Here is an 18,907-nt window from a genome sequence, read left to right on the forward strand (position 1 = left end):
ACCAAGCTCCAAGGGATGCTTCCTTTCTCTCTTTCTTCTCCAAGCTAGAATCCGGCCACCTTCAAGCTCCATAAGATGATGAGGTTCGGCCAATGAAGAAGAAAGAAAAGGAAGAAGAGAAAACTTCTATGGTCGGCCACACCAAGGAAGAGAGGGAGAGAAAAAAAATAGTCATTAGCCATGAAGGCACCTCTACCCCCTCTTTTATAATCTTTGGTCTTGGCAAATAAAGAAATTTAAATAAAAAACATCCTTAATTCTTTTGCCATGAAAAGGAAAATTTATTTAATTAAAAACAATTTTCTCTTCTCAATTGTAATGGCCGGCCACTTTTAAAAACAAAATAAGGAGAGTTTTAATTAACACAAAAATTACAACTTCCTAATTTGTTTCCAGAAATTTATAAAAATTTCTTTAATAATTTTCCCTTCATGGTGGTTTATAAAAAGAAAATTTTATAAATTAAAATCTTTCTTTTAAACATGTGGATGATTTTCAAAAAGGAAAGTTATCTCTAAAAATTAAAATCTCCTTTCAATCTACAAATAAGGAAAGATATCAAATCTTTTCTTAATATTTTGTAGAAACTTATAAAAGAAATATTTAATTTTTAAACTCTCTTTTAAATCATGAACATGGTTAAAAAAGGAAAGTTTTCTCAAAATTAAAATCTACCTTTCAATCTACAAATAAGGAAAGATTTCAAATCTTTTCTTAATCCTTTATAGAATGTTATAAAAGGAAAGATTTAAATTTTAAACTCTCTTTTAAAATCATGATATCCACATTAAGAAAAAAATTTAAATAAAAATAAAATCCTTTTTAATATGGCCGGCCAATCAAGCTTGGGCTCCAAGCTATGGCCGGCCAATTAACTTGGCTCAATCCTTTGATCTTGGCCGGCCCTAGCTTGGGTTTCAAGCTAGCTTGGCCGACCCCATTAGGATGGGTAAGAAGTGGGTATAGGTGGGTATAATTCTCTATATACAAGAGGCTACGATAGGAACCGAGAGGGGGAATTGGTTTTGGTCTCCCGATGAAATTAAACTTCCCGTGTTCGCCCTGAACACACAACTTAATTTCATCAATAATAATTCATACCACTAAAGAATTATTATTGAACTACCGCACCAATCCCAAATTACATTTTGGGCTCCTTCTTATTATGAGTGTGTTAGTCTCCCTGTGTTTAAGATGTCGAATGTCCACTAATTAAATGAGTTACTGACAACTCACTTAATTAATATCTTAGTTCAAGAGTAGTACCACTCAACCTCATCGTCATGTCGGACTAAGTCCACCTGCAGGGTTTAACATGACAATCCTTATGAGTTCCTCTTGGGGACATTATCAACCTAGATTACTAGGGCACAATTTCCTTCTATAATCAACAACACACACTATAAGTAGTATCATTTCCCAACTTATCAGGTTTATTGATTTATCGAGCTGAATCTCACCCATTGATAAGTCAAAGAAATAAATACTAAATATATGTGTTTGTTATTATATTAGGATTAAGAGCACATACTTCCATAATAACTAAGGTCTAGTTCTTTTATCAAGTCAGTATAAAAAGAACTTACCTAAAATGGTCCTACTCAATACATTTAGAGTGTACTAGTGTAATTTATCAGTCAAGATAAACTAATCCCTAATCACACTACAACTTTACCGATGGTTTGTTCCTTTCCATCTTAGTCGTGAGCAACTGTTTATAATTTATAAAGAACTGATAACATGATCTTCTGTGCGTGACATCACACACCAAGTTATCTACGATATAAATTAATTGAACAACTACACTTAACATAAATGTAGATACTTGACCAATGTGATTCTTATTTCTAAATAAATGTTTATACAAAAGCTAGGCTTCTAGTATACACTCTAACAATCTCCCACTTATACTAAAAGACTATGCTGCCATAAATGCTGCCATACATCTGATTCCCAACCCTTCAACATGCCCATCAAAAGCTCTTGCCTTAAGGACCTTAGTGAAAGGATCTATAGGTCATCACCTAATGTAATCTAGGCGGCAACAACTTCTCCTCGTTATACGATGTCTCGTATTGGGTGGTACTTGCGCTCTATTGTGTTTACTTGTCTTATGGACTTATGTTTTCTTCGAGTTTGCTACTGCACCACTATTATTACAATAAATTGTAATAATTTTTGGACAAACCAGAAATCATATCTAAGTCCATCATGAAGTTTCTGAGTCATACAGTTTTTATGGTTGCCTTAGAGGCTGTCACACACTCAGCTTCTATGGTGGAGACCAAAAAACATCTATGTTTAACACTCCTCCATTGTTATGGCTTTACCTCCTAAAGTAAACACAAAACTCCGAGGTCGACTTACTATTGTCCCTATCTGATTGGAAGTCTGAATCCGTACAACCCACAGGGAGCAAATTATCTTCCTTGTAAGTTAGCATATAATCTCTAGTACCTCTAAGGTACTTTTATATATGTTTTACCGCAGTCCAATGTCCTTGTTTAGGATTACTTTGATATCTGCTAACCATGCCCATGGCAAAGCAGATATCCGGTCTCGAACATAGCATTGCATACATTAGGCTTCCCACAGCCAAAGCATAAGGAACTGCCTTCATGTCCTCTATCTCCTTTGATGTCTTCGGAAACATCTCTTTAGATAAAGTTACTCCATGCCTAAAAGGTAAGAAACCTTTCTTGGAGTTTTGCATGCTTAAAACGAGCAAGGATTGTTTCTATATATGAAGCTTGGGATAAGTAAAATATATTCTTTTCTTGCGATCCCTTTGATCCCAAGAATATATGCATTCTCCCAAGTCCTTCATATCGAATTGTTTGGACAACCATACCCTTACTTCTGACAACACTTTGATATTGTTTCTAACTACCAAAAATGTTATGTACGTATAGTATAAGAAATACCACCACGTTTCCATCACACTTCTTGTATACACAAAACTCATTCGGTTATAAATCCATAGGTCTGGATTACTTTATTAAACCGGATGTACCAAGACCTTGAAGCTTTACTTCAGTCCATAGACTGATTGAGCTTACTCACAAGATGCTCTTTGCTCTTTGCAATGAACTTTTCTAGTTGCTTTATATAGATGTTTTCTTCAAGACTTCCATTAAGGAAAGCTATCTTGACATCCACTTGCTAAATCTCATAGATAAAAGAATCCGGATAGACTTAAGCATGACTACTGGTAAAAAAGTTTTCTTTTCCAACAAACCTTGCTTTGAAAGTTTCTACCTTCCTGTCTATCCCTCTTTTCCTATTATAGACTTATTTTCACCCAATGGCTTTTACACCATTTAGTGATTTTATAAGCTCCTAGACTCTATTAGAATACATATATTCTAATTTTGTATTTTTTTCAAAGATGCTGCATCTTTATCTTGGAGTGCTTTGTCATATGTCCGGGGATCAGGTTCATGTCTATCAGGGATCAAGCCTAAAGACTCTTCCAAAACATGAATCTTTTAGGTTTCCTAACAACCCTCCCACTACGACGAGGCACTTTCTGCAATTGTGTATCATTTGTGATACGTGTTGCAGTTTCTTGTGATATTTCATCTTGTACAGTTGGTACTAGATTAGACGTGTCATTTAAGAATAATTTTTACTCATGGGCTAGTGATTCTTAGTATAGTCCTTTTCTAAAATCGGGCATTGGTGCCAACAATGACTTTCCGATTTTATGGACTATAAACCTCTTTTCATTTTTCTAGGATAACTCACAAACAAGTGAACTCATGTCCAACTTATCAGTGTCTCTTATGTGCTAGACCACCCAAATCTGAATATGCTTCAGACTAGGCTTACGCCCATTCTGCAATTCTATGGGAGTAGAAAGTTCTGACTTAGAAGGTACTACGTTCACTTCCGTTTCCAGAGTATATCCTTAAAACGATTTTGATAATTTTCTGAATAACTCATCTTCGATCTAATTATTCCATAAGAGCCTTATACCTTCTTTCTACTACACCATTCTATTGGGGTGTACCAGGTGCAGTTAGTTGGGATTAAATCCCGTCTTCTGATAAGTGACTCCTAAACTCTCCTAAGAGGTACTCTTTACTACGATTTCACCGTAGTGTCTTGATACTTTTACTTTGACATTACTCCACATCAGCCTAGTACTCTTTGAACTAATCAAAGCACTTAGACTTGTGGCACGTTAAGTAAATGTATCCTTATCTCGAATAGTCGTCTATAAAAGAGATGAAATATTCAAAACAACCTCTTGCCTGGATAGTCAAAGGTCTACACAAATCAGAATGAACCAATTCCAACATATCTTTGGCTCCATACCCCTTAGACTTAAAAGCTTCTTGGTTATTTTTTCTTCCAAGTAAGACTCACAGGTTGGAAAGATTTCCACTACCAATGAACCGAAGAGTTCATTGGTTATTATCCTTTGAATCCTACTCAAGTTAATATAACCTAGCCTTAGATGTCAAAAATATGATTAGTTCATTTTCGAAGGTTACTTTCTCTTATTTAGAAAATGTGTTATTAATTTCCATTTATTGCATCGTGGGAGTTATTGGATTATAAATTGTCAACCAACGTACCAGAACAGATAACTTCCCTATTTTTCTTGATAACAAGTTTGTTATCAAAATAGACAGAATATCTATTCTTTAATAGTTTAGAAACCGAAATCAGGTTTTTTCTAAACTTAGTACGTAAAGACAATTTCTAAAAATCCATATTTTATTCCTATCAGAGGATAAATATCTCCCACTGCAACAGCTGCTACTTTTGTAGTAGTGCTCATGTAGGCGGTGTTTTCCTTTTCATATAGTTGTCGGGTTTCCTGGAACCCTGCAATAAATTGCAGATATGATCAGTGGTTCCCGTATCTACACGCCAGATACCGGTAGCTAACTCCACTAAACATGTTACAACTAATGAATAAAATACACCTAAATTGTTCTTAGTTCTAAGAAGACAGTCTACCTTAATGTCCAAGTCCTATTTCCAATCATTATAATTGGGACTACTAAGTCTTTTCTATAGTATAACAATTAGGGGATTGACTAACATTTGAAAAACTTAAGACTCACAAAAATATTTGGTCAAGACCAACATCTCAAAATCCCCGTGAATTTTGTATGCCACGATAGTGTGGACGTATACAAATTCTAAAAGGAGATTTTATCCATTAATTTTATTATCTTGTCAACTTATGACAAATAAAATTAATAGTTGGTTTGTCTTTAATCAAATATTTGGTCAAGACTCTAAATTTAAAATAATATTGATTCCTTTAACAATACTATTTAAATTTACCAACACCTCAAAACACCGTGAATTTTGCATGCCATGTTAGTGTGGACGTATACAAAATCAACATTGTAAGAGGAGGGTTTTACCCATTAATTATCTTGTCAACCTAACTTTATGACAAATAAAATTATCTCAAACACCGTTAATTTTGTATGCCACGTTCGTGTGGACGTATACAAAATTAATCATTTGTAAGAGGGGTTTTAACCCATTAATTTTATTATCTTGTCAACCTAGTTTTATGACAAATTAATAGTTGGTTTCCTTTTGGTCACACAAGTAATAGCAGTGACTCCATTGGGGAGGATACTATTAGATGCATCTAAGTGTATACTGTTGGGGATCGGACGGTCGGCTTGAAGGGGGGTTGGATAGACGGCACCCCCAAATCGATCGCTTTCTACGTATTTGTTAGTTGCGCAGCGGAATACAAATAATACAAACATAAATACGAAAGCTAAATACAAATACAAAGAACAAGAAAGAGCAAGCAAACCAACACACGTCGATTTACGTGGTTCGGAGATAAAGCTCCTACTCCACGGCTGTCCGTAAGGTGGACGATCCCTATCCGTCGGTGGATTACTCCCCGGAAGACCTCCGGCTAGCTCAAACCTCCTTGTGGGTGGAGAAACCTCACCACAAACTCACCAAGACCTCTTGGACACAAGGGAAACTCTTGAGCACTTGTAGACTACTAATTAGACCTTAACCAAGTCTAATTTCGTCAGGGATAACCAAGCTTCCAAGCCTTGGTTATATAGGCCGCGGGTTGAAAACCCCGCCTACCAGTCGACTGCCCTCTATGGAAATTCGACCGTTACATCCCAACGGCTCGATTCCACACTAACCGAGCGAACAGAGACATTCTGTTCGCTGCCAGTCGACTGCCCCAGTCGACTGCTAAAACATGCAGTCAACTGCTACAGTACTGCTACAGTAACGCTACATTTCTGCTACAGTAAAACCCTAAAACTATGATTTTGCTCCGAGTACAATCTCTCATGCACTCGTACCCTCACCCTTATGACTTATTTGATGCTTCATTTGCAGCTTTGACCTCTTGCCTTCAAGCCTACTTCCTTTGGCTCTCGTCCCTCGGATGCATTCAAGCCCGCGGCTCGTCCTCAATGTCATCCTTTGCGTATGCCTCGAAGTCGCTTCCCTCGGCCCTTGTCCTCGCTGCCTTGTCCATGGTCCCTCGGATGCTCCATCCTTCACCGGACCCGAAGCCATCAACCTGAGTCACATGTGTATCCTGTAGTCCTGCACAACTCAAGTACACATATCAAATACAAGGGTGAACCTAACTTAAACCCTTTGCCCAAACACCAAAACACATGGTCCCGCGGACCATTGGGATTGCTCCAACATATACCATTACTTTGATACTAAGTCCATTAAATAGAATTATGCCCCTTCAGTTGGAGAAGATCACACACATCCTAAATAATTTCCTATAACCATCTATTAAGCAAGTTTAATCTAGTAATCTGCAAACAAACTCATCCGTTGTGGAGGGAGGCACTCAGAGCCAACACGCAAGCTTGTTGCATCACTTACAAACCAGTAATGGAGACCGTGAGATTTATATACTAATCACTCTCCCACTTAGTTATTTAAAATGAGGAATTTTAACCTATACTAGCATATAACACATGCACACACACAGTAAATAAAAGCAATAAATTTGAAAATTAATTTTCTAACTATTATGGCATTTTCATCACTGTCCTCCGTGTGCTCCAACCCTAGATGCTGCCATCTTTAGCCACCGCCATCGGGTCGAGTTGTCGCATCTATCTTGCTTCTTATTCCGATGCGCCTCTGGTCCTCCGATAGCACCACGCCTCGCAAGGATACGATCCGCGACAAATATAGAATTTTACATACATCGATCCTATATTCCATGTATTCTAGATCGAACAAAAATAAAATTCTAAAAATAACACAACTCCTGTTGTATTTGATACATACAATCATGCACACAAAATAATGCTCTTGGCATGTCCAAGGGTCCAATCACACACAATATCTATATGCCATAATAGTTGGAGCCTACAACCAAAGAGTTAGCACATCCTACTATTATCCTGCCTAAATTATGTATGACATGTGCATAATCTATTTGAAAACTAAACACACAGAGGCAAAACCTGGCTCTGATATCAATTGTTGGTTAGTCCTAGGAAAATCGTACCGGTTCCACTATACAAAAATTTTGTACAAATGTCGAACATTTCCTTAAATAACCTATTGTGTTCTTTAGAAGTTAAATTAGGAATCACAGATGGAACTTAACTTCATTGATTCCAAATTTAACTTATCTATTCTTGATGGTTTAGATTTGAATCGCAAGCGGAACTTAACACTATTGATTCAAATCCACCTATGTTATTAATTCCATTAAATATTAATTTCTAAAATTAGCTTCCAGGACTGCATGGCGAGACACATGGCCTTCTTGGGTATGGGAGCATCCACCACCGCCTAGACAAAGCCTTTTAAGGAAAGCTAATATTTAATTTCCTTAAATAACTCTAAGTTAACCAAAAAGAACAATCGAATCACAAATTCGAAAAATAAAACAAAAGAAACACAAATTCGAAACAAATCCGAAAACTCTAGAATCATATGTCTCTTGTGTTTGGTATTTCCAAAAATAACTATACAAAGAAAACTAGTATGATGTGGAAAACAATTACTAGTTATTTGTAAGCAAATAACCTCTTGATCTTCTACCGTATTCCTCTTCTTATCCCGGACGTTGTGTGGGCAATGATCTACCGAGATGAGAATCCACCTAAGCCACCTTCTTCTCCATGCAAGATTCGGCCACCACAATAACTCCATGAAAAGATGAGGTTCGACCACCACCAAGCTCCAAGGGATGCTTCCTTTCTCTCCTTCTTCTCCAAGCTAGAATCTGGCCACCTTCAAGCTCCATGAGATGATGAGGTTCGGCCAATGAAGAAGAAAGAAAAGGAAGAAGAGAAAACTTCTATGGTCGGCCACACCAAGGAAGAGAGGGAGAGAAAAAGAATAGAGTCGTTAGCCATGAAGGCACCTCTACCCCCTCTTTTATAATCCTTGGTCTTGGCAAATAAAGAAATTTAAATAAAAAACTTCCTTAATTCTTTTGCCATAAAAAGGAAAATTTATTTAATTAAAAATAATTTTCTCTTCTCAATTGTAATGTCCTGCCACTTTTAAAAACAAAATAAGGAGAGTTTTAATTAACACAAGAATTAAAACTTCCTAAGTTATTTCCGGAAATTTATAAAAATTTCTCCAATAATTTTCCCTTCATGGTGGTTTGTAAAAAGGAAATTTTATAAATTAAAATCTTTCTTTTAAACATGTGGATGATTTCCAAAAAGGAAAGTTATCTCTAAAAATTAAAATCTCCTTTCAATCTACAAATAAGGAAAGATTTCAAATCTTTTCTTAATCTTTTATAGAAACTTATAAAAGAAATTTTTAATTTTTAAACTCTCTTTTAAATCATGAACATGGTTAAAAAAGAAAAAATTTCTCAAAATTAAAATCTACCTTTCAATCTACAAATGAGGAAAGATTTCAAATCTTTTCTTAATCCTTTGTAGAATGCTATAAAAGGAAAGATTTAAATTTTAAACTCTCTTTTAAAACCATGATATCCACATTAAGAAAAAATTTTAAATAAAAATAAAATCCTTTTTAATATGGCCGGCCAATCAAGCTTGGGCTCCAAGCTATGGCCGGCCAATTAACTTGGCTCAATCCTTTGATCTTGGCAGACCCTAGCTTGGGTTTCAAGCTAGCTTGGTCAGCCCCATTAGGATGGGTAAGAAGTGGGTATAGGTGGGTATAATTCTCTATATACAAGAGGCTACGATAGGGACCGAGAGGGGGAATTGGTTTTGGTCTCCCAATGAAATTAAGCTTCCCGTGTTCGCCCCGAACACACAACTTAATTTCATCAATAATAATTCGTACCACTAAAGAATTATTATTGAACTACCGTACCAGTCCCAAATTATATTTTGAGCTCCTTCTTATTATGAGTGTGTTAGTCTCCCTGTGTTTAAGATGTCGAATGTCCACTAATTAAATGAGTTACTGACAACTCAATTAATATCTTAGTCCGAGAGTAGTACCACTCAACCTCATCGTCATGTCGGACTAAGTCCACCTGCAGGGTTTAATATGACAATCCTTATGAGCTCCTCTTGGGGACATTATCAACCTAGATTACTAGGACGCAATTTTCTTCTATAATCAACAACACACACCATAAGTAGTATCATTTACCAACTTATCGGGCTTATTGATTTATCGAGTTAAATCTCACCCATTGATAAGTCAAAGAAATAAATACTAAATATATGTGTTTGTTATTATATTAGGATTAAGAGCACACACTTCCATAATAACTAAGGTCCAGTTCTTTTATCAAGTCAGTATAAAAAGAACTTACCTAAAATGGTTCTACTCAATACACTTAGAGTGTACTAATGTAATTTATCAGTCAAGATAAACAAATTCCTAATCACACTACGACTTTACCAATGGTTTGTTCCTTTCCATCTTAGTCGTGAGCAACTGTTTATAATTTATAAAGAACTGATAACATGATCTTCTGTGCGTGACACCACACACCATGTTATCTACGATATAAATTAATTGAACAACTACACTTAACATAAATGTAGATACTTGACCAATGTAATTCTTATTTCTAAATAAATGTTTATACAAAAGCTAGGCTTTTAGTATACACTCTAACATTAGTCTCCTGCAAAACAAAGTTAGCACATAGCAGATAATATGTAAATAAATAACTTTGACAACCTTCAGACTATCCGATTCTAACTTCGGATTTCCTCCGGAAACCTTAGGTCGAACTGACGCTTATTGTTCCCTCATTGGGATATGCGTCCTCACCTACTCCTCTCAGGAGAAGTTACCTGTTTCTAGACCAGTCATCCAGACCGGCTAGACTTTCCTCCTAGAGTTACCACCCCCTAGGACCTAGGGTTACCTCCCCCTAGAGTTTTCCATAACCTAGGATTACCACCTCCTAGGACATAGGGTTACCTCCCCCTAGCGTTTTCCATAACCTAGGGTTACCACCCTCTAGGACCTAGGGCTACCACCCCCTAAGATTTTCCACTTGCTTAACCGTAACTAAGACTTTCCATCACCTAGGGTCACCGCCCCCCACCCCCTAGGATTTTCCACCTGCATAGAATCCACTAGGACTTTTGCCTAAGACAACTTAAGACTTTCCTGTAAGCTCAATCAACCTTATTAGACAACAAGACATCTTAACTTTTAAATTTTTTGCTATTATCAAAACACAGGTTTGATCGCCTGGTACTTCCTGCACCAACAGAGTGTTTTCTCGGTACACATGCTAAAGTTAACTTGTCTATATATGGGTATTGTATTGTTGGAAAAGCAACTAAAAACTATTTGGTAAGACTATTAGGCCTGAGTTACCATTCCAATTAATTCATTCAGATATTTATAGTCCAATGAATATGAAGGCTAAACATAGAAGTTCTTATTTCATTACATTTATTGATGATTTCACACATTTTGGTCATGTGTATTTGATTTCTCACAAATCTGAAGTAATTGATTGCTTCAATCATTATTTGAATGAAGTTAAAAATCAATTGGAATATAAGGTTAAAACCTTATGTACTAACCGTGGAGGTGAATATTTGTTTAATCAATTCAAGACAATGTGTAATGAGAAAAGGATTATTAGATAGCTAACTATCCCTAGAACTCTATAGTAAAATGAGGTTGATGAAAGAAGAAATTGAACTCTTCTAGATATGGTTAGATCTATGATGACTCAAACTAATTTGCTAATTTTCCATTAGGGAGATGCATTATTAACTATAAATTATATACTTAACTAATTACCTTCTAAATATGTTCCATCCACTCCATATGAACATTAGACAATCAGAAAACTAGATTTGAGTAATATGAGGCATTAGGGGTCAACTACCTATATTCATGATAAGATTTACAAATATAAAAAATTAAGACGTAGAGGTAAGGAGTATATCTTTATAAGATATTCTGAGACTTCTAAGAGTTATATCTTCATTGGTGAACAACAAGATAGAATCATCTTTGAAATAGAGTCAAGAGATACTACTTTTCTCAAAATTGAGTTCCCAACAAGAGATGAAGTTGATAAGATAATTCCTCTATTCGTGATAGAGGAGGAGAATAATGTTCTTTTATCAACAAATTAGGTATCACAAGAGACGCCTGAATCTAGTCAACCTAGTAGGAGTGATTTACTGATGAATGAGTCAATTTCTCAACAAACTAACCTATAAATAAGTAGTCATCTGATTATGTTAGGACCCTTGGCGGCCAGCTAGAGTGAGGTGAATAGCCCTGCAAAGGCAAATGAAAAACCTTCCTCGAGCTTTTATAACTTTAACAAAATAAACACTTACATAAAAGAAAAATTAAGAAACTAAAAAGAAGGAGGCACACAGATTTACTTGGTTACAACCGGGAAGGTTGTTAATCCAAGGAACTGGAAAGCGCACTAATTTCTCCTCAAGCGAAGAAGCCTCTTTACAGTAGTTGAAGCATTAAAAATACAAATCTAGATAAAAGAAATCATTTACAAGTGTTCTATAGTGTTGTGGGCTTATGAGACCAGGATTGTATTTATAGCCCTAGTCGGGGTGCCTGGAAGGGTTCCAGATATCTGGAGGGGGATTAAACTTTATCCCCATCGCAACAGATCGCGTTTGATGTGATCCGAATAAACATCATGGTTTGGGCACCTAGAAGAGTTCCAGGCGTCCAAAGTCAGGCGAGTCCGATCTCCCGAAACAAGAAAGTTAACATCATGTTGACTTTCGGTCTCAATCTTCCGCTCCAGTTCCGTTTGTCTTGGTCCGGGTCTTTCACTTCGGCTCTGCTCGCTTGGGTGATCTCGGCCATCTGGAATAGGGCTCACCTGAACCCAACTTCTGACCTTCTCGAGCAACCTTCCACTCCTGGCTTCTCATCTCTCGGAATTGCCACGTGTTTTCTTCTCGTCCACCGGCGTACTCTTCCTCAACGCCTCATCCCTCAGACGCACCGAGCTCGTCGACTCTCTCCCGTGTCGTCCTTCTCGCTAGCTACGTCTTTTGCTCGTCTCCTCAAGCAATCTTCCACTCTGGCTTATAGTCCCTCGAAAACACCGCGTGCCTCCTTCTCGTCCGCCCACGTACTCTTCCACATCACCTCATCCCTCAAATGCACTGACTCCATCGGCTCTCTCCTGTGTTGTCCTTCTAGCTAGCTGTGTTTTTTGCTCGACTTCCTATGCTCCTAAGTTCCTACACACTTAGACATAGGATTAAAAACCAACAGGACCTAACCTGACTTGGTTTATCACATCAAAAATACCTTGGGATACTAACAAATTATTCCTTGGATAAGATTTGACATTGAGAATGAGGCATAGATTATTCTTTCAATTGATGATGAGGAACCTCGAACGGTTGAGGAAGCTTTGAGATGCTCAGTTAAAGAAGAATGGAAAATTCAATGGATGAGGAAATAAAGTCTATGAGAAAGAATCAAGTTTAGGATTTAGTTGATCTTCCTCCGAGCCAAAAGGCTATTGGGAATAAATGGATTCTCAAAATTAAGAGAAAAGCATATCAATCGATTAATCGATACAAAGCTCGATTAGTTACAAAAGTATATACCCAAATGGAGGGTATTGATTTTGAAGAGACATTCTCTTCAGTTGTAAAGTTTGTGTCAATACATGTTATCCTAGCTATAGTAGCACATTTTGACATGGAATTATATCAGATGGATGTAAAAATGACTTTCCTTAATGGTAGATAATCTTGACAAGGAAATCTATATAGTACAACCAAAAGGTTATATTGCTGAAGACCAAGAGAATATAGTATGTAAACTTAAGAAGTCTATATATAGGCTAAAACAAGTGTCAAGACAATGGAACATAAGATTTAATGAAGTCATTTTATCTTATAATTTTGAAATGATCAATGAGGATTATTGTGTTTATATAAGAAAAGAAAAAAGAAAGTTGTTGATAATATGCTAATAGCTGGAAGTGACATAAAGTGTGATAGAAGTCAAATCGTGACTTTCATCATAATTTGACATAATAGATATGAGAGAAGCTGAGTTCATCTTAGGAGTGAAGATCATAAGAGATCGATCAAAAGGCTTTTAGATTTGTCTCAAGAGGCTTATATCACTGAAATGTTATAACACTTCAATATGTCAGATTACAACACTGAACAAACACCTACAATGAAATGTACTATTTTAAGCAAAAGTATATATCCTAAGACTCTTGAAGAAATAGCTGAAATGAAGAAAAAATTATATGTCAGTGTCATTAGTAGTTTAATGTACACTATATTGTATACTTCTCCTGATATAAGTTATATTGTTGACTTAGTTAGTCGTTTTCAATTAAACCCAGGATCAATACACTGGAAAATGGCTAAGAGGATATTCCTATACCTCAAAGGGACAGTGAATTATTGTCTATATTTTCAAGGATCAAATATGAGCCTAAGGGGTTACATAGATGCAGATTGGGCAGGAGACCTTGATGACAGAAAATCCACATTTGGTTATACCTTCTTGCTAAATGGTGACATTATCTCATGGAATAATAAGAAATAGGTTTGTGTAGCACTATTGACAATGGAAGCTGAGTATGTGGCTTGCACAGCGGCTGTGCAAGAAGTTATATAGTTGAGAAGGTTTCTAAAATATCTGAAGATTGTTAAGATAGTGGGAGCCCTATTACAATGTATTGTGACAGTCAAGTTGCTATATTTTTTCTAAGAATCCCAAATATCACAGTAAGGGCAAGAATATAGAAATTTAATATAATTTTGTAAGGAATTTTATGGATAAGAAAAAGATAATTCTTGAATATATCCCTACACGTGTTATTCTTGTAGATTATTTTACTAAGTCATTGACCAAAAAAGTCATTTCAAGGACATGTGACATCATCGGGACTTCAAAAAATATAACATATTGTAAAGATAATTAGATATATGAAAATATCATGATCTATTCAGTGTATATGTTGCTACATTTTGGATTAAAGTCTCGATGACCATGTTGGCAGGTTGAGATTGGTCCACTCATATGGACAATCATCTCTATTTGTTAAGTATAAATAGAAGTAAAATGGTTACTTATAGGACATCTTATGTAGCTATGAATAGAGACCTACCCAAAAGTTAAGGTCGTTTTGATAATTATGTCAAAATAAGATCATTTATATAATGATTAGAGTAAATGAATCTACCATTTACTGAATCTTCTTAAAGCTAGATTGAAATTCATATGTTGAATTCAGGATTAGACATTAGGTATGTCTAGATCAAAATTTGTATGATGTTAAATTCTGAGAAAAAACATATGCTCTTTTTAGTAAAGAGAATAACATCATAGCATGTGATTCATACCGCATATGCTTACCTTAAGTGGCTATTTAGCTGTCTACTTGAAGTTTTAATCAATGTCTGCTACTTTAGCATGTATCCTATTGGCTATGGATGATTCGATCTATAGAGAATTGTAGGATCGAAAAGAATTTAGTATCTCCACAATGGTATGATATTGTCCACTTTGGGTCTAAGTCCTCATGGTTTTGCTCTTGAGCTCTACCCCAAAGGTCTCATGCCAATGGAGATATTTTTTATCTTATAAACTCATGATCTTTCTCATGTGTTTTTAATATGGGACTATATTTGCAACCTTGCAACCCCAACACTATGAAGATATAATAAGTGTATCAAAGTTCATAAGGGCTCTGATACCAAAATTATGGGATCCAATGGAGTTGTTATGGTACTAGTTTTCAATGTTTTTAACAAAACTAGTTTTTGATGGTTTTAGGGATGTGAATGAGTCTAGGCACTTAGGAAGGATACCTTTGTTAGATTTGTTTCTCACCAATGACCTTCACTTAATAAGAACCATATGTTTGGTTCTCATATTTTACCCTAACTTCTTCAGTTCTTACTATGAGCTTTCGATAGCTCTTGTTATCTTACTTAGCTAGCACAGGTTTTACGAGTGTTGAAAAACTAGATAACTTTATCTTTTCCCTTCAATAGTTATTGTTCTATAAAGTGTATACTAGGATAAACATTGAGGCTTTGTGAAGTAAAATTAAACAGAAAGTGGAGTTTTTCCTTAAGCCTAGAAAGTAGATTAAGTTTCCATTCTTACAAATTTTTAAAAAAATCACAGACTAGATATTGCAAATTGGAAGCTAGGAAATTGCTACAAGACATGAGAGGTTAAAGACTTACAGAAAGCATACACACTGCTAATTTTACAAGAACTTAAAAACTTATAAACTTATAGCAAACACACATATTCCTTCATATACACCTTCTTCCACCAATCCCTTACTCTTGGACACAAAAGTTCCTTATATAGAGGTTTACAAGCTTTCGGACTTCAGGAATTATTAAAATTGCATAACTAAAAAATAAGATAGGCTGAGTAAATTGATAAGACATAAAAGAAAAGATAGAGAATCTTGAGTCCACCATTATTCCTCTGTTGCACTATCAAAGTTCTTTTATTCAATGGATGTAAACATCATGGCCGACGTAGAAGTTATGGTAGATAATGGTGAGTACTTTTCCCATTCTACTTGTTTTTTTTTATAATACTAGACTAAAGTGATGTGTTCAATTATAATTGGAAAAAGAAAAAAATAGAACTATCATTTCTTTTGGTTAGTATTTTTTTTTTATTAGTTTCTCCTGCTAAGAGAAAATCTTGTGAGTCTCTCATATTATCTCATCCCCATGTGTTTCCTTGAATAGCTGCTCTCCGGTGTCAAAGTTACTTTTCTAATGGGATTAAAAAAATCAAATTAGTATCTTGATCTGACTTATTATAAGTTGTCCATTCTAGAAATTCATTGTCTTTAATTAGGCATTCAATTTGAAGTCTAATCAAGTATTTTACTGGTTTTATTTGGTGTTTAACCATTTTGGAGGGGTGTTATGAATATGTAAAAGAATTGACGCCATTAATTTTTCAATGCAACTCTTGTTGTTATCTCTAATTGATCCTGTCCGAATCAGGAGTCAACGGACGCTGGGGACGTGGCGCTCCCTGCTGGATCCTCGAATGCTCCGGCGAACCTGCAACAAAACCGAGCCGGGGGGTGTCCCGGCGACGGCCCTCCGACGCTCAAGTTAGGCGAAGGAATAAGAAAGTGGCTGAGAAAATGGAGACTTGTGTACCTTCGGTTGAAGAAATGGAGGCCTTATATAGACCTCTCGAAGGAGCCTGGGCACACCAATCGAAGCGATCACCTGCTTTCGACCATGCCTAGGTGTGGGCCTGTCAGAAGGGCATCCATAAGACCAAACTGCTACTGTATCAACCTGTCCGTGACGTGATGGTGGGGCCTTTAATAGTGTCATCTTGAGTACAGTCTAATCATCATGCCTTTGCTGACATATCATATCCCGAGCCGAGCGAATAGGTCGCTCGGCTATCCACTGTTCCCTCGCCACGATTCCGGCCGAGCGGACACCTCCGCTCGGCCACTCGGCTCCGGTTCTTCTGCTTTGGCGTCGGAAACCCAAACCTTTGGCTGGGTAATCTCTGGTTCCGCTCGGACGGGACCCCATCTGTGGGTCCCCCATTCTTACCGCCGGATCACTTGCCTCCCCTTCAAGTCTAGTCGAAGGAGGCAGTGAGTCCGACTGACTGGACTGTGCGTCCAAGCGGGCGGTCGTCGCCTTATCGCTGATGCTGATATCCCTTGAGCCGTTCGGCCCTCATGCCAAATTTAGCCGCTCGGCTCTTCACTTTGCATGCCTTGGCGCCCAACGTGGATGTTTGCTTGTCTAAATCCTCTCGAAAATCGCACAAGTCTTTTTCATTAAGCCGAAGCATGCGCGGTATGGGCGCATTAATTGCGCTTGGTGACAGAGCGCCACGTGGCTTGTCTCTAGTGGTGGTGACGCTCCGTACGATGGGACGCCGTTTGTTTTGAAATAAACGGCTAGATGATAACCTCGTCTCTTGTGCCCTTCATCCGACGGACGAGGTTGAGCGGTCCCATTTGTATAAAGCCCTCGTTTTGGCCTTCACGCCGCATTCTCTGTTTCATCGCACTTCCTCCGTCGAAGCTGCCTGCCGCTAGCTTACTCCGACGACTCCCAGTGCTTGCTTTCCGGTGGTTTCCGAGTTCCTGGGCTTCTTTCCTTTGACCTTCCCTCAGTAAGCTTCTTCTCTTCTCTCGTCCCCTTGTTTCCGAGTATTGCTAGACTTCCTTCCCTTCTTTAGTCATGGCGAGCACTTCTGCACCCGCTACCGAGGTTTACGGTCCGTGGTATATGAGTATGGAGAGTAGGTTAGATGAGGAGCATGCCCGGCGCGTTGCTAGGGCCTACGGGATCCCGCAAGACCATGAAATAGTTATAGCCGGCCCGACCGACCGGCCTCATAACCCGCCGATCGGTACTATTTGTTTTTTTCTGGACCAATTCCAGGGCGGCCTTAGATTTCCTACTCATCCATTTATTTTGGAAGTTTGTAATTATTTCCGCATCCCGCTCGGCCAACTTGTGCTGAATTCCTTTAGGCTACTGAGCGGGATTGTCGTCCTCTTTAGGCTGCACAGTATCCCACTTGACCCCAGAATATTCCACTACTTCTTCTACCCCAAACAATCCGAGTTGGGTACTTTTATTTTCCAAAGTAGAATAGGCTTCAAATTTTTTGAGAACATGCCGACCTCCAACAAGCACTAGAGGGAGTTCTTCTTCTATATACGGCTTCCGGCCATTCGAACAAATGGCGGACCGGCATGTCTGAGCCAGTAGGAGCTCGGCAAATTCGAAGCAATCCGCCTACCTTCATGCGGCAAATTGCTTGTCCGGTCAACGGTACAAGATTGCTTCTCAAAGGGGTGTTGTACATTTTTGGATTATCTCCCGTTCGGGCCAATCTCCCCTACCGCATGGGTAAGGACTCTTTACTCCCCTCGCCTTTTTTGTCTAACTGATTTTAATTTCTTCCACTGCAGCTGAAGTCATGTGGCGCTCCAAGGCTACCGATCATCTGAAATTGAAGGCCGTGGAAATTGAGGCGGCTACCAAAAAAGAACTCGCCGAGCGGGGTCTCATCCCCAGCCGCCCGGCAGATACATGAGAGGGGGGGACGCAGTCCGCCCCTGAAACAGAAGTTACCCAACCCGCTTCAACGGAGGTTGAGGCGGACCCTGTTTCCTCTGCTCCAGCCGAGCTGGCAGTCCCCCAGGCCGGGGATTCAACACGGGAGGTTCGTCGGAAACGTCGAAGAGAGTCCAGCCTTCCGTTGACCCCAGAGGGCGAACCGCAGGCGCCGATCGAGATCGCTTCTCCAGATTGCACGCCTTCGCAGAGCAGGACCCCCGTGGCCTTGCCCACCGCACAGCCCTCTGGCTCTCCTCCATGGACTCGTCGTCGCTTACGACGGTTGGGCGAAACTTCAACCATAGGGGAGTCCTCGGGCCAGGCGGCTGCGGCTGAGGAAGTGCCGGCCGGCCACCCGACCATCAAGA

The sequence above is a fragment of the Zingiber officinale genome, chromosome 4A, assembly GCF_018446385.1.
Source record: "Zingiber officinale cultivar Zhangliang chromosome 4A, Zo_v1.1, whole genome shotgun sequence".
Classification (NCBI taxonomy): domain Eukaryota; kingdom Viridiplantae; phylum Streptophyta; class Magnoliopsida; order Zingiberales; family Zingiberaceae; genus Zingiber; species Zingiber officinale.